Raw genomic sequence first — 16,727 nt, 5'->3', positions numbered from 1 at the left:
AATAATTTATATTCTCTGACAAAAATTAGAAATCAATAAAGAAGATATCTAGAAAATTCTCAAATATTTGGAAATTTAGTAACACCTAAATAAATCATAAAATCATAGTGCTCTTTAGAAAATATTTCAAACTGAATGATAAAGAAAAGACTGTATATCAAGATGTGTGAATATAGCTAAAGAACTGCTAAAATTTTAAATGCTTGTATAAGCAAATAAAAATAAGGTTTTGAATTAATCCATTTTGGGAAATTAGAAAAAAATGAGTAAATTAAACCCAAAATAGAAAGAAAAAAGTTAGATTAGTAGAAATTAATAAAATGAATTAAAAAGGAGATAACTAATAAAATTTAAAATGATTCCTTTGAAAAGTTTAGTAAAATTAATAACCCCCTAGGTGAACTGATCAAGAAAACAGAAGGAAGCACAGTTATCAATATCAATAATGATGGACATTACCACAAATCCTACCGATGTCTAAAGGATAGTAAAGGAATAATATGAATAATGGGAATACACTCTGACAATAAATTTGTTTTGTACTTTTTCTCTTAATAGGTCCTTTTAGAAAAAAATTTAACAGCTTTATTGAGGTTTGATTTACATGCCATTAAATTCATTAATTTCAAGTATGAAACAAACAATGATTTGTAGTAAATATATAAAGTTGTGCAACCATACCATGGTACAATTTTATTTTTAATTTATTTTTTTAAATTAATTTTTACTGGAGTATAGTTGTTGTATAATGTTGTGTTAGTTTCTACTGTACAGCAAAGTTTATCAGCTATATGTATACATATATCCCCTCTCTTTTGGATTTCCTTCCCATTTAGGTCACCACAGAGCACTGAGTTGAATTCCCTGAGCTATACAGTAGGTTCTCATTAGTTATCTATTATATACGTATTATCAATAGTGTATATATGTCAATCCCAATCTCCCAATTCATCCCACCCCACTTCCCCCCTCCTTGGTGTCCATACATTCTTTCTCTATATCTGTGTCTCTATTTCTGCTTTGCCAATAAGATCATCTATACCATTTTTCTAGATCCACATATATGCATTCATATAAGATATTTGTTTTTCTCTTATCGACTTCACTCTGTATGACAGTCTCTAGGTCCATCCACATATCTACAAATGACCCAATTTCGTTCCTTTTATGGGTGAGTAATATTCCATTTTATATATGTACCGCATCTTCTTTATCCATTCCTCTGTTGATGGACATTTAGGTTGCTTCCATGTCCTGACTATTGTAAATAGTGCTGCTGTGAACATTATGGTACATGACTCTTTTTGAATTATGGTTTTCTCTGGGTATATGCCCAATAATGGGATTCCTGGGTCATATGGTAGTTCTATTTTTAGTTGTCTAAGGACCTCCATACTGTTCTCCATGCTGGCTGTATCAATTTATATTCCCACCACCAGTGCAACAGGGTTCCCTTTTCTCCACACCCTCTCCAGCATTTATTGTTTGTAGATATTTTAATGATGGCCATTCTGAGGGGCATGAGGTGATACCTCATTGTAGTTTTGGTTTTCATTTCTCTAATAATTAGTGATGTTGAGCAGTTTTTCATGTGCCTTTTGGCCGTCTGTATGTCTTCTTGGGAGAAATGTCTATTTAGGTCTTCTGCCCAGTTGTGTTTTTTTTTTAACATCTTTATCGGAGTATAATTGTTTTACAATGGTGTGTTAGTTTCTGCTTTATAACAAAGTGAATCACCTATACATATACATATAACCCCATATCCCTTTCCTCTTGTATCTCCCTCCCTCCCACCCTCCCTATCCCAACCCTCTAGGTGGTCACAAAGCACTGAGCTGACCTCCCTGTGCTATGTGGCTGCTTCCCACTAGCTATCTATTTTACATTTGATAGTGTATATATGTCCATGCCACTCTCTCACTTTGTCCCAGCTTACCCTTCCCCCTCGCCGTGTCCTCAAGTCCATTCTCTAGTAGGTCTGCATCTTTATTCCCATCTTGCCCCTAGGTTCTTCATGACCTTTTTTTTTTTTTAGATTCCATATATATGTGTTAGCATTTGGTATTTGTTTTTCTCTTTCTGACTTACTTCACTCTGTATGAAAGACTCTAGGTCCATCCACCTCACTACAGATAACTCAATTTCATTTCTTTTTATGGCTGAGTAATATTCCATTGTATATACATGCCACGTCTTCTTTATCCATTCATCTGTTGATGGACACTTCAGCCTAAGTCTCCCATTGACAGGTGAATGGATAAAGAAGATGTGCACACTTCTGCCTATTTTTTGATTGGGTTGTTTTTTTTTTGATATTGAGCTGCATGAGCTGTTTTTATATTGTGGAGATTAATCCTTTGTCAGTTGCTTCATTTGCAAATATTTTCTCCCATTCTGAGGGTTGTCTTTTTGTTTTGTTTATGGTTTCCTTTGCTGTGCAAAAGCTTTTAAGTTTACTTAGGTTCCATTTGTTTATTTTTGTTCTTATTTTCATTACTCTAGGAGGTGGGTCGAAAAAGATCTTGTTGCGATTTATATCAAATAGTGTTCTGCTTATGTTTTACTCTAAGTTTTATAGTGTCTGGCCTTACGTTCAGGTCTTTAATCCATTTTGACTATTTTTGTTAGAGAGTGTTCTAATTTAATTCTTTTGCATGTAGCTGTCTAGTTTTCCCAGCCCTACTTATTGAAGAGGCTGTCTTTTCTCCATTATATATTCTTGCCTCCTTTGTCATAGATTAGGTGACCATAGGTGCCGGTGCTTGGGTTTATCTCTGGACTTTCTTTCCTTTTCCATTGATCTATATTTCTGTTTTTATGCCAGTAACATACTGTCTTTATTACTGTAGCTTTGTAGTATAGTCTGAAGTCAGGAAGCCTGGTTCCTCCAGCTCCGTTTTTCTTTCTCAAGATTGCTTTGGCTATTTGGGGTCTTTTGTGTTTCCATACAAATTGTAAAATTTTCTTTTCTAGTTCTGTGCAAAATGCCTATGGTAATATGATAGGGATTTCATTGAGTCTGTGGATTGCTTTGAGTAGTATAATCATTTTCACAATATTGAGTCTTCCAATCCTAGAACATGGTATATCTCTCCATCTGTTTGTGTCATCTTTGTTTTCTTTCATCAGTATCTTATAGTTTTCTTTGTATGGGTCTTTTGCCTCCTTAAGTAGGTTTATTCCTAGGTATTTTATTCTTTTTGTTGTAATGGTAAATGGTGTTGTTTCATTAATTTCTATTTCTGGTTTTTCATTGTTAGTGCATAGGAATGCAAGAGATTTCTGTGTATTAATTTTGTATCCTGTGACTTTACTAAATTCATTGATTAGCTCTAGTAGTTTTGTGGTGGCATCTTTAGGATTTTCTATGTATAGTATCATGTCGTCTGCAATCAGTGACAGTTTTACTACTTCTTTCCGATTTGCATTCCTTTTAATTTTCTTCTCTGATTTCTGTGGCTGGGACTTCCAAGACTATGTTGAATAATAGTGGTGAGAGTGGACACCCTTGTCTTATTCCTCATCTTAGAGGACCATGATACAATTTTAGAACATTTCCGTCACCCCAAGAATGTCTCTCATGGCCACTGCAGTCACTCCCCATCCTCACCCCCAGCCTCAGGCAAACACTAATCTGCATTCTGTCTCTACAGATTTACCTTCTCTGGACATTTCATGTAAATGGTATCATACAAGTCCACATCATTAATTGTTTTTCTATTCCTTTTCAGATTCTCTTTGCACTTAGATTATTACAGATTACTGAGCAGAGTTCCTTGTGCCATACAGTAGGTCCTTGTTGGTTATCTATTTTAAATATGGCAGTGTGTACATTATTTAAATTAAATGAACTAATTCCTTGAGGGGGACACACATTTTTAAAATAGACACAAGGAGAAAAAAATTTGAATAGCCATATATTTGTTAAATGATTCTAATTTATAATTTAAAACCTTCCCAGAAAGAAAATACTGTATTCATATGCTGGTGAATTTAATCAAATATGTAAGGAGGCAACAATATTAACCTTGTACGGACACTTTGAGAAAATAATAAGGCAGCACTAACCTGATCAGACCTCACAAGAATGTCTATGTTTGGGACTTACCTGGTAGTCCAGTGGTTAAGACTCTGAACTTCCAATGCAGGGGGGCGTGGGTTTGATGTCTGGTTGGGGAGCTAAGATTTCACATGTCACATGGCATGGCCAAAAAATTTAAAAAAAAAAAGTGTCTGTGTTCATAAGATACCAATATACCTCATGAACCCAGATGGACTCAATATTAGCAAAAGTAGTCAGCAATATGTAAAAAGCATAATACAACATGACGAAGTGGAGTTGATTCCAAAAATGTGAGATTGTTTCAACATCCAAGCCTTAATGTAATTTATCAAACTAATAGAATAAAGGAGAAGAATTAATTGATCATTTTAATAGATGCAGGAAAACTTTTGAAAAAGTTCAGCACACGTTTATGATAGCAGACTGTCAGCAAACAGTCTAAGGGGAGCTTCCTCAATCTCATTAAGGATGTCTTCAAAAAAAAGAAATCTCAGCTGACATGATAATGGTGAAACCTTAAATCCCTTGATCCTATATTCCAGAAGAATGCAAGGACTCTACTCTCACTCATCATCTACTCTCATTATTCAACGTTGTACTTCAAGTCCTAACCAATGAAAGGAAGAAAATGACCACAAAGCCATATAGACCAGAAATGAAAAAAAAAATTGTCTTTATCCTCAAATAATATGATTTTCTATGTAGAAAATTCCAAGGAATCTACAAATAAACCACAAAAGAAACACTGAGTGAATTTAGTAATGTTACAGTATACAAAAATTAATTGTATTTTTATTTATTACCAATGAATAATGGGAAAATATAAAATAATACCATTTTCAATAATACAAAAACATTAAATATTTATAAATAAATGTAATGGTATATGTGGAAGACATAAACTAGTAACTATAAGATAATTCTGAGCAATGAACTAAATAAGAGGAGAGATATAATATTAGACTGAAAGATCCAATAGTGCTAAGATACCATTATCCCCCCAATATTCCATAAATTCCATGCAACCTCGATTGAAATCTTAGCAAGTTTTTTGATAGAAATTGACAAGGTGATTCTAAGAAATTATATGGAAGTGCAAAGGACTTCGAGTAACCAAGAGAATTTTGAAAAAGAAAGAAATTTGACTTACACTACCGAATTTCCAGACTTATTATAAAGCTATAATAATCTAGAAAGTATAGTTCTTGTATAAGTGTAGACAAAAAGAACAGTGGAAAAAAATAGACCCACACATACATATTCACTTGATTGACCACAGAGGTGCCAAAACAATTCAATACGAAAAGAAATTCTGTTTACCAGTCAGTGCTGTAACAACCAGATATCCACATGAAACAAAATGAGCTTTTGACTCCTATCACACATCTTTCACAATGTATTAATTCAATTTTAATCATATACATAAACATAAAAGCTAGAACTGTTAAGCTTCTAGAAAAAAACCCAGGAAGAATATACTTGTGATCTTGGAGTAGGCAGAGAAATTTTAGACAGGACACAGAAATTAGTAAGTATACACTAAATGATAAATTGAACTTCATGAACATTAAAAACTTCCATTCATCAAAGCATACTGTTAAGAAAATGAATATGCAAGTCACAGACTTCGAGAACATATTTTATATCTATATCTGTATCTATATATCTATATTTATATATCTGACAAAAGATTTATATCCAGATCATAAAGGACTCTTATGAACAACCCAACTTAAAAATACAGAAAATAATTGAACAGACTCTTCATAAAGGAAAATATACAAATGGCCAATAAACACATGAAAATGTGGTCAATACCGTAGTAATCAGGGAAATGCAAATTAAAGCTACAATGGCATACCACTGTACTCCCTCTAGAACAGCTAAAGTTAAAAAGTACTGAGTAAACCTAATGTTGGTGAGGATATGGAGCATCTAGAACTTTCAGACAATGTTGGTGAAATTGTAGAATGGTACAACTATCTTGGCAAACAGTTTGGAAGCTTCTTCTCATATTAAACATTCACCTACTCTATGTGCCAGCAATTTCACTCCTAGGTATTTAGCTGAGAGAAATGAAAACTTATGTCAGTAGAAAGATTTATACATAAATATTTATGGCAGCTTTATTTGTAACACTCAGGGAATAGGAAGGACTCAGATGTCTATCAACAGGCGAATGGATCAGCAAATTGTGCCATACTCGTACAGTTCAGCAGTAAAACTGAATAATCAACTATACACACCAAAACATGGATGAATCACAAAAACATTATCCTAAAAGACAGGAGCCAGACCTTGATGTGTACTTGCTGCATAATTCTACTTATGAGAAATTTTAGAACAGGCAAAACTGATCTATTGTAGTAGAAATAAGTGGGGTATCCTTTGGAGAGGGAGGATTTACTATGAAGGAACTTGCTGGGGTGATGGAAATATTCCATTTCTGGATGATGATGTGGGTTACACAGTTGTAGATGTTTGTCAAAACCCAGGGCCTAGGTCTGTGCATGTTACTATATCAAAATTTCATCTCAACTGTCCTTAAGAAAACTATTAATTATATAATTCTGTTTGTGATATATAATTAAGCAAAAATATAAAATTTATAAATTTAAAATAATCCCTTTATGTAAGCAAGTATTTTCTTGGTCAGGATTCATGATTATAAGTAACAGAAAGACTCTAGTTAGAGGTTTATTAAAAAAATATTTAGTAGCATACCCAATATTCAGGATGGTCAAGGAATTAGCCTTGCCTGCTACACTGTCAAGAGCAAAACAGAAGAGAATCACGCAGGCACACTCTGTAACTGTTCTAGGTGAACTCCCACTGCCACTGCCATCTGCTACTTGCACTCATGATGCGGGAGTGAAACCTCCATCAAAGCTACCCCAGAGAACCAGATGTCTTCACTGCTTTAGTTTCAAGGAGATCTTGTTTCCCTATGTGAGTTTACCATCTCACACTGCTCAGTTCCCTCTTGCAAGACTTGTGCAGTGCAGTCTGCTGAGTGGAACCCTCTTTGCAGAAGACTTGGAAATATGTTATCCTGTTTCTAAAGTACAGGAAGATATGGTGCAAGATATGGTACAATCCTAAAAGGAAATGGGAGTGGGTGATAAATGAGCTAATCTGATTTGTCTGCCACTTCAATCCTTGGGGTGCTTTGTACACATTCTTTTCCATGTGCAAAATTCCAAACAACAGTAGTAGCGCAATGTGCTGATTTTTTAACATGTGGAACCATCTTTTACAAAAACGAAGTTGGCCCCATCTTATGCTCTCCAACGGGGAGGTACAGACTCTTGTCAGTTATGACATGCACGTCTGGGTTTATTTTTTCTTACCTTAGCTGAATCACAGTCCTGCCTTGATATTTTATAACCCGTGGACTAATTGATAAATCTAACCACCATCAACGTACTCCAAAAATACAGAGCTAAGAGGAATCTCAGTTCTGTACTTGGTCATGAGGCCATTGGTGTTATAATTCCCTTCCTCCATCATGCATTTCATGTTTCTTTTCTTTCTTTCTTTCTTTTTTTTTTTTTTTTTTGGAAAAACACCTTGGCTGGTTGGGATATTTCACCTGACAGGATGAACTAAGCTTATAGTCCTGAGGTATTTGAGCCTTTGTTGGACTTTCCTATACGGGTTGCTTTAGTCTTAGACAAACATTTTACAGTGGATTTGGAGACACTAAAAGGTACTCAGAATGATCCTCAGTGGTCTAGAATGTTCCTCTTTGCCCTCATCATATAGCAGCAATTTTCCATTGGTAATTATGGTTAATAACCCTGTCCATCTTGTAACATACATCTTGTAACATAAGGATCCCCAAATGGCCATATGGCAGTTTTAACTTTAAGTGCAGTGGAAGAATTACTCTCTTGGGCACTCAGACCTATAAATAAGCAAAGTCTGGAGTCCTAGAGACCATAAATTTGTTTTTTTGTAAGTAGGTCAATTTTTTTAAAACTTATTTATTTATTTGGTTGCCCTGGGTCTTAGTTGCGGCTTGCCGGCTCCTTAGTTGCAGCGTGTGAATTCTTAGCTGTGGCATGCATGTGGGATCTAGTTCCCTGACCAGGGATCGAACCTGGGCCCTGTTCATTGGGAGCATGGATTCTTAACCACTGCGCCACCAGGGAAGTCCCTGTAAGTAGGTCAGTTGATGTCACAGTGAAAGGTGCCCCAGTTTCATCCATTGGTTTTGTTTGACTCTGAGGAAAATAGCACAATATGTTGATTGCTTGTCAGAGCACATTCATATCCTTAGCTTCTCAAGGTGACTTTTCCAATCTGGTGCTTATCTGAGTCTTCTATAGGCCACTGCATCATTCTTTAAAGTTTTCTTTTCTTAGGAAATCCAAAGATGGTGTTGCTAACAGAAGTGTGACTCAGGGAACGCTTGTGTACATTTCCCATGCTCTCTCTACTACCAGGTGGTAGGCTCAGAACCCTAGGATGTGATACCATGTCAAGTTTACAAGTAGTTATTGTTGATGAGAGCGAGACTTAGCTCTTTTAAAGGCCAGGCCAGATGTGGTGAGGGGAAGTTCCTGTTCTACACGTGAACATTTTCTGTTTTTTTCAACATGGCCACTTCGTTCATGAGCAGTGTGAGCAATCACTGCCGTGGCTGTGGAAGGAGGTGAAATGACATACATAGAGGAGACGATTGTTATGAACCTTGTCAGCGAGAGTCTCCTCTGCTCTCCTCCCCCACCCTGGGGACCCCGTAGTTAACATTTATGTGGGCATACATAGTCATACTCTGAACTCATTAAATGAGTGGCTCATCCACATATTTCTTTCACAAATCTTATGACCAAACTTGAAACTTATTTATTCTGACTCTGCTACCAGCTGCAGGGGAGCCTATTTTGCCACCCCAATATGTCCCTTTGGCATATGGATTGTTTTGAGCTGGAAACAGTCAAGGCCTAAAAGACTCAGGAAGAAACTTTGACCTTCCCCCTAACTGCCTAAAAGACTGTAGATAGAGGATCTATTCCAGGAAGAAAGCTATCCCCATAGATAAGTATAATATGAATTAAATATGGTAGACAGAGGGGAATCTAGCAAAGTCTGTTAAAATTCCTCTCTGTGTCCCATTGTCTCTGTGTGGCCCAGCAAATAATCATTTACCAAACGTTTGCTTTTCCATCTCCATGTGAATTGCCTTCCTCCCCATTTGAAGTCCCAAACATCCTCTCTTGTCTTTGGCTGAACACAGTATTTAAGGTGAGGGTTTTGGCCATTTTGGTGAGTTACTCAATTTTCCTGGGTCTCTTCCACATATACATGTTATTAAACTTCTGTTTGATTTTTTTTCCTGTTAATCTGTCTCATGTCAGTTTATTTCTTAGACCAGTCAGAAGTACCTAGAAGGGTAGAGGAAAATTTCTTCCTCTTCAACACAGTCAATTCATGTAGCTATTACCCATGAACTGATACAGAGACTCATCTCAGGCCTTCATTCTTTCCATGCACAGGAGACTGTGAGATGTACTTCTTGTAGTTTTACCAACTAGGAGCATTTCCTACAGAACTGTCCTTCAGGTCTCAATTAAATGAGGCTGTAACATCACAGTGTTCTACTTTCAGGTCAGCATATTATGCAAAGTCTTCTGTAAGTCACTTTTTTCCTTACTCGGTTGGTTATTGGGAATTCTTCATGAGGGCATAGGAGTGGATTGAGGAAAACATGATAGTACCTTAGAGAGGCATTTAGGGACAGGCACACTTGTAGTGAGAACCAATTATGCAAATTACTTGTGTCTCCAAGGGTCCTCTTGTACTTACTTAGTCTTGTACATTACAGCTTCCACTTGATCATGGATACTGCTGGGAACACCTAACTAGGTTTCTTTTAGGGTACACAGTTCCCTATTCTTTCATGGTGAGGTGTTCAGTCTCTAAAGAAGTCCAACAGCAAGCCAAGAACTATTTTCAAAAGAATAGCTACCCACCAAAAGGGGCATGAATCTGCCTCCAAACTCACTGTGATTCTCTTTCTAAGGCTTGTAATAGACTCCGTAGAGCATCCTTGCCAGCCACAGACATTTTAGGGCATCATTGGATCTATTGAGTTGTAGAGGTCAAATGGCTTGAATTGGAGTTCTTCCTAAGTGCCTCTCGACCTGGTAGCCATACAGGTTAATTAAGTAAATGGGGGCAGTACATCCATAGGATGTGTGTGATGTTTCCAAAATTGAAATAAGACTATTAAATATTGCCTTTTTTTTTAGTAGTTAGAAAGTGTAAAGCACAACGATTTTTCTTTCAATTTGGAAAGGATATGCTCTCATGATATACACCACTGTTTTTGAACTAAGATATGGAAATTAGGTGAGAAGCCTTAATGTTTTGTTTAACATACTAGAGTTTTGTTTGTTTGTGGCACATGGATGAACTGGGATCTTAGTGGGTTACCATATACCAGTTCCTAGGGAGGGACTATCTTGTTGCACAATTCCAGGGGGTACTGTTCACCTGATAACATGCACTGTATCAGCCAAAGATCCCTTCGGGTCAAGCTGTCCTCTTCTCCATGGTGCAAATTATTGCCAGCTGTGCCATTGTGCAGCTGGTGGTTAAGTGCCGCCATGGGGTCTCATCATTTTCATTGTAATAAGGGAGTCCGCTCAATAGCATTGTTTCCTACCTTTATCCAAAGTACACCCACTTTTCAAAGAGGATGGTGCTCTGCTCCCCAGTGTATTTCTCAGTGTTGTAAGGAAGGGACTGTTCACTTGGAACTCTAAGGGGATATAGGGATTGGGTAAGTGGATCATGCATGATAGATTTACTATACAAATGCAATGTAAGAAAACAGAATTGGGGTTCAAATTCAGCCCTACCTATTCCCAAAGGCTGTGTTACAGAGCTGATTCTGACTAGGTCTTGAAGTCCCCTTTGCATCTCCAATTTGTCTTACCATTTCCTTACAATGAAGTCGATACATACTATGTACCTCAGGCAAAGTGGCACCTGCAATTGGTCATTAATTTTTCTGAGGACATTGGGCAGTGGGTGGGGTCTAACTACTTGGGAATATTCTCCAGGCAAAACAAATAATTGTGACATCTTCTAGCATTTAGGCTGCCTAGTGGCTAGCGTAAAAAACTAAAGGTGACTTTACTCAGATAAAGTAACTCTGCCTGCACTCCTCTAAAGTGATTTAATGTCTAGTAATTCTGTATGCCATTAAGGAGCAATTAAAAGCAAGCACGTTAAGTTTCAATTCTATAAACATTGCAGCGCTAAGTCACAGATCTTGATTCCCATTTCATTTGTTTTAAGCAGCAAGGCAATCAGGGCCCAGATCTTTCTTACTTCTTTTCTTATTCCTCATTATCCTTCATGTCCCTCTTGCCATTTAAGAGACATTCGTCCTTATGACAGTCCTTCAGAAACAAAGGATTAGGCATGGTACAGGGGAGGAGGCACAGAAAATAATGACGACAGAAAAATCCAGAGACCCTAACTTCCAGAATGATGCCCTTATTCTAAGTCCCTCTTGTTTGGCTCCTTGACCACACCTGACTGAACTAAGCTTTGTTACACTGGGTGAAAGGACTTAAGCAGAAAAATGGTCCCGGAAGAGGAGAACTCATTGATGGGAGCATAAAAGATTCCTTATACCAGATTTTTTTTTTTTCTTTTTCTGAGAGCAGATTTTATTAGGGGGAAAGAAGAGGAGGAGAGCTCACAACTTTGAGCGCCTCTCTGCTACCACCAGCATTGGGATAAACTCTTGAGACATTTAGCCTTCATGAGACTCCTGTGAGCTAGGTATTTACCATCTGGATTTTACAGTTGATGAAATCAAGAAAGTTCAATTAGTTGTCTAAGGGCATACAGTTGGAGAGGTTCAGAAGCAGGATTCAAGCTTGACTTTAAAAACTGATCTCTCTCTTTGGACGTCATCCCATTCACAGTTAACCTTTATTAATAAGTACTTTTTGAGCACAGCACTGTTTTTGGTACTGGAGACAGGAAAAAACAAAAACCCATTTAGATATGAATGCTGCCCACTGTTGGAAAGGGGTAGAACTTTTCCTCCCTTGTGTTTTGTTTCCATATGGAGGGACTCTTATTAGAGTAACACTCATGGCTGCCTGCAGGTCCCTTGCGGTCCTGGGCAGGGTGGGATCCCGATGACTAGTGTTGCACACAATTCAGCCCTCTCCTTTCTGTTTTGGGACCTGCCTGCTGGCAGAGGGGATGTACCCTTTCTCATCAGCTTTCATCCATCTGGTAATGTTAGGCTTCAAAGCCCTGCCCCTGTGAGTGAGTTTGGGCTTTCTAGTTCTGCCATTGAAGGGTGAGTAAACTAACCTCTAGGGTGTATCACTTTCTAATGACAGATGCCATGTTACGTTGTCATGGGGTACATCTGGGTCCTCCTGTGAGACTGTGAACCCATTCAAAGTTTGGGGGTTGCAGGTCAAATTCAACCTTCTGTTTATGTCCTGATGTTTTTCAGTATTAACTTGGATGACAAGTCATAATTCCAACCTCTATCTGGCTGAATGTTGCTTTGTCTCTCAATTAGTGTCAAAACCAGTTGCAACCCCCAAACTTCGAATGGGTTCACAGTCTCATAGGAGGACCCAGATGTACCCCATGACAAGGTAACATGGCATCTGTCATTAGAAAGTGATAATTTCTATAGAAAGAACCACACACAGAGGGCTTTGATAAAAATAGTCTCTTGATTGAATAGCTGCTTTTTATTTTTTAATTAAAAAAAAGTGTTAACAGTAAACTCTAGTGTGTATCAACACAGAGAATTCCAATGAAGGAAAACGTCAAGTAAGTCAACTTTTTCTCAGCATCTAGGGAAACGTATTTTCCTCCTTTCAACCAGAAGCTTTGGCCTCCAGCAGACATTGTCTTTTTCCATATGCCACCGTGTGATCACCCTTATCCAACAAGAAGGCAAAGTACCAGAGAGAAAGCAACAAAATCAACCACATTCGTCATAAATCTAGCAACATGTCTAGATGATGAATTGACATTTTCCAATGATTATCCTGATGTTTGATGATTTGGTAATGTGGCCATCGTTCAAAGAAGTATTTTTCTTTAGATAGCCACTCTGCATATCAAATACACATAGATTAGCAATACTTGGCCATTATCTAAACATCTTGGCAGGTATGGTTTAGTAGATAGTGCAAGTGGGTTCTCTTTTTTATCTAATTATCTGGGTCATTCAGAAAACCGTAAAATGCTTTTTTAGTCTAAAATACTCAAGTAACTGCTGTTGTATAGATCTTAGCTAGTTCTTAGGATTGTGAACTCATTTGGCCATGGTTGGAAGGTGGTTTTAAAAATAACCAAAGCCTCAAAAGAAAGCTGATTGAAATCGTAAGTAGATATTTAGATATATCAGAATTGAGTCATCTGTTCCTTTTTATCTGCTTTTTAAGTGGAAGGTTTGATGCTATATCTATTGCCTCTTTTCAAAAGGCAGGCAGTGAAGGAAATACTTACAATCAGAATTTAATTCTCATGTACTTTACTTAATGGGTTACCTAGGTAACGCTACCAGTTTTCAGTGGTCCTTAGAACTTACATTTTTATCTGGGAAGAGAAATGGATTATATAAGCTTGGAGGATTTATAAAGGATGCTTTGATATCTCTGGCTAAAAACAGTCTGCAATAATCTTTTGGTTTGCACATTAATATACCTTTACTATGTGAATGAATTATTTGTACATTTATTGAGCATATTCTATGATCCAGCATTATCCTGGGTATTGAAATAGACAATCATAACATACTTTATTGCTCATTTCCTTGTGATTTAGAATTATGTATATTGTGTATATATTATATAAAAATTATATGTACCCATGTTGTAGCTAAACTGTTTCGTTTTCTCCAAGATGTTTTTTGGTCATTCTCACTACCACTTCTTTGCCAAGGGTATTTATCCCTTCTAAAAATGTCCTCCCCATTGACTTCTGCCTATCTTACCTCAATCTTGCCTTCAAGGAAGATCAAACATCATTGCTTTATACAAACATCTCTGATTATTCCTACCCAAAGGGATGTTTCCCTAATATGGGCATTAACACCGGATCATTTACTTTTTTTTTTTTTAACATCTTTATTGGAGTATAATTGCTTTACAATGGTGTGTTAGTTTCTGCTTTATAACAAAGTGAATCAGTTATACATATACATATGTTCCCATATCTCTTCCCTCTTGCATCTCCCTCCCTCCCACCCTCCCTATCCCACCCCTCTTGGTGGTCACAAACAACCTAACTGATCTGGCTGTGCTATGAGGCTGGTTCTGACTAGCTATCTGTTTTATGTTTGGTAGTGTATATATGTCCATGCCACTCTCCCATTTAGTCCCAGATTACCCTTCCTCCTCCCCATATCCTCAAGTCCATGCTCTAGTAGGTCTGTGTCTTTATTTCTGTCTTACCCCTAGGTTCTTCATGACATTTTTTTTTTCTTAGATTCCATATATATGTGTTAGCATACGGTATTTGTTTTTCTCTTTATGACTAACTTCACTCTGTATGACAGAATTTGGGTCCATCCATCTCACTACAAATAACTCAATTTCGTTTCTTTCTTTTTTTTTTAAACATCTTTATTGGGGTATAATTGCTTTACAATGGTGTGTTAGTTTCTGCTTTATAACAAAGTGAATCAGTTATACATATACATATGTTCCCATATCTCTTCCCTCTTGCGTCTCCCTCCCTCCCACCCTCCCTATCCCACCCCTCCAGGTGGTCACAAAGCACCGAGCCAATATCCCTGTGCCATGCGGCTGCTTCCCACTAGCTATCTACTTTACGTTTGTTAGTGTATATATGTACATGCCTCTCTCTCGCCCTGTCACAGCTCACCCTTCCCCCTCCCCATATCCTCAAGTCCGTTCTCCAGTAAGTCTGTGTCTTTATTCCTGTCTTACCCCTAGGTTCTTCATGACATTTTTTTTTCTTAAATTCCATATATATGTGTTAGCGTACGGTATTTGTCTTTTTCTTTCTGACTTACTTCACTCTGTATGACAGACTCTAGGTCTATCGTCCTCATTACAAATAGCTCAATTTCGTTTCTTTTTATGGCTGAGCAATATTCCGTTGTATATATGTGCCACATCGTCTTTTGCCACATCATCTTTATCCATTCATCTGTTGATGGACACTTAGCTTGCTTCCATGTCCTGACTATTGTAAATAGAGCTGCAATGAACATTTTGGTACATGACTCTTTTTGAATTATGGTTTTCTCAGGGTATATGCCCAGTAGTGGGATTTCTGGGTTGTACGGTAGTTCTATTTGTAGGTTTTAAGGAACAGCCATACTGTTCTCCATAGTGGCTGTATCAATTTACATTCCCACCAACAGTGCAGGAGGTTACCCTTTTCTCCACACCCTCTCCAGCATTTATTGTTTCTAGATTTTTTTGATGATGGCCATTCTGACTGGTGTGAGATGATATCTCATTGTAGTTTTGATTTGCATTTCGCTAATGATTAATGATGTTGAGCATTCTTTCATGTGTTTGTTGGCAATCTGTATATCTTCTTTAGAGAAATGTCTACTTAGGTCTTCTGCCCATTTTGAGATTGGGTTGTTTGTTTTTTTGTTATTGAGCTGCATGAGCTGCTTGTAAATTTTGGAGATTAATCCTTTGTCAGTTGCTTCATTTGCAAATATTTTCTCCCATTCTGAGGGCTGTCTTTTGGTCTTGTTTATGGTTTCCTTTGCTGTGCAAAAGCTTTGAAGTTTCATTAGGTCCCATTTGTTTATTTTTGTTTTTATTTCCATTTCTCTAGGAGGTGGGTCAAAAAGGATCTATCTTGCTGTGATTTATGTTATAGAGTGTTCTGCCTATGTTTTCCTCTAAGAGTTTGATAGTGTCTGGCCTTACATTTAGGTTTTTCATCCATTTGAAGTTTATTTTTGTGTATGGTGTTAGGGAGTCTTCTAATTTAATACTTTTACATATACCTGTCCAGTTTTCCCAGCACCAATTATTGAAGAGGCTGTCTTTTCTCCACTGTATGTTCTTGCCTCCTTTATCAAAGATAAGGTGGCCATATGTGCGTGGGTTTATCTCTGGGCTTTCTATCCTGTCCCATTGATCTATCTTTCTGTTTTTGTGCCAGTACCATACTGTCTTGATTACCATAGCTTTGTAGTATAGTCTGAAGTCAGGGAGCCTGATTCCTCCAGCTCCGTTTTTCATTCTCAAGATTGCTTTGGCTATTTGGGGTCTTTTGTGTTTCCATACAAATTGTGAAATTTTTTGTTCTAGTTCTGTGATAAATGCCAGTGGTAGTTTGATAGGGATTGCATTGAATCTGTAGATTGCTTTGGGTAGTAGAGTCATTTTCACAATGTTGATTCTTCCAATCCAAGAACATGATATATCTCTCCATCTATTTGTATCATCTTTAATTTCTTTCGTCAGTGACTTAAAATTTTCTGTGTACAAGTCTTTTGTTTCCTTAGGTAGGTTTATTCTTAGATATTTTATTGTTTTTGTTGCAGTGGTAAATGGGAGTGTTTTCTTAATTTCACTTTCAGATTTTTCATCATTAGTGTATAAGAATGCTAGAGATTTCTGTGCATTAATTTTGTATCCTGCTACTTTACCAAATTCATTGATTA

This window comes from Tursiops truncatus, chromosome 5 (assembly GCF_011762595.2).
Source record: "Tursiops truncatus isolate mTurTru1 chromosome 5, mTurTru1.mat.Y, whole genome shotgun sequence".
Taxonomy (NCBI): Eukaryota; Metazoa; Chordata; class Mammalia; order Artiodactyla; family Delphinidae; genus Tursiops; species Tursiops truncatus.
This window is presented reverse-complemented; position numbering follows the sequence as displayed.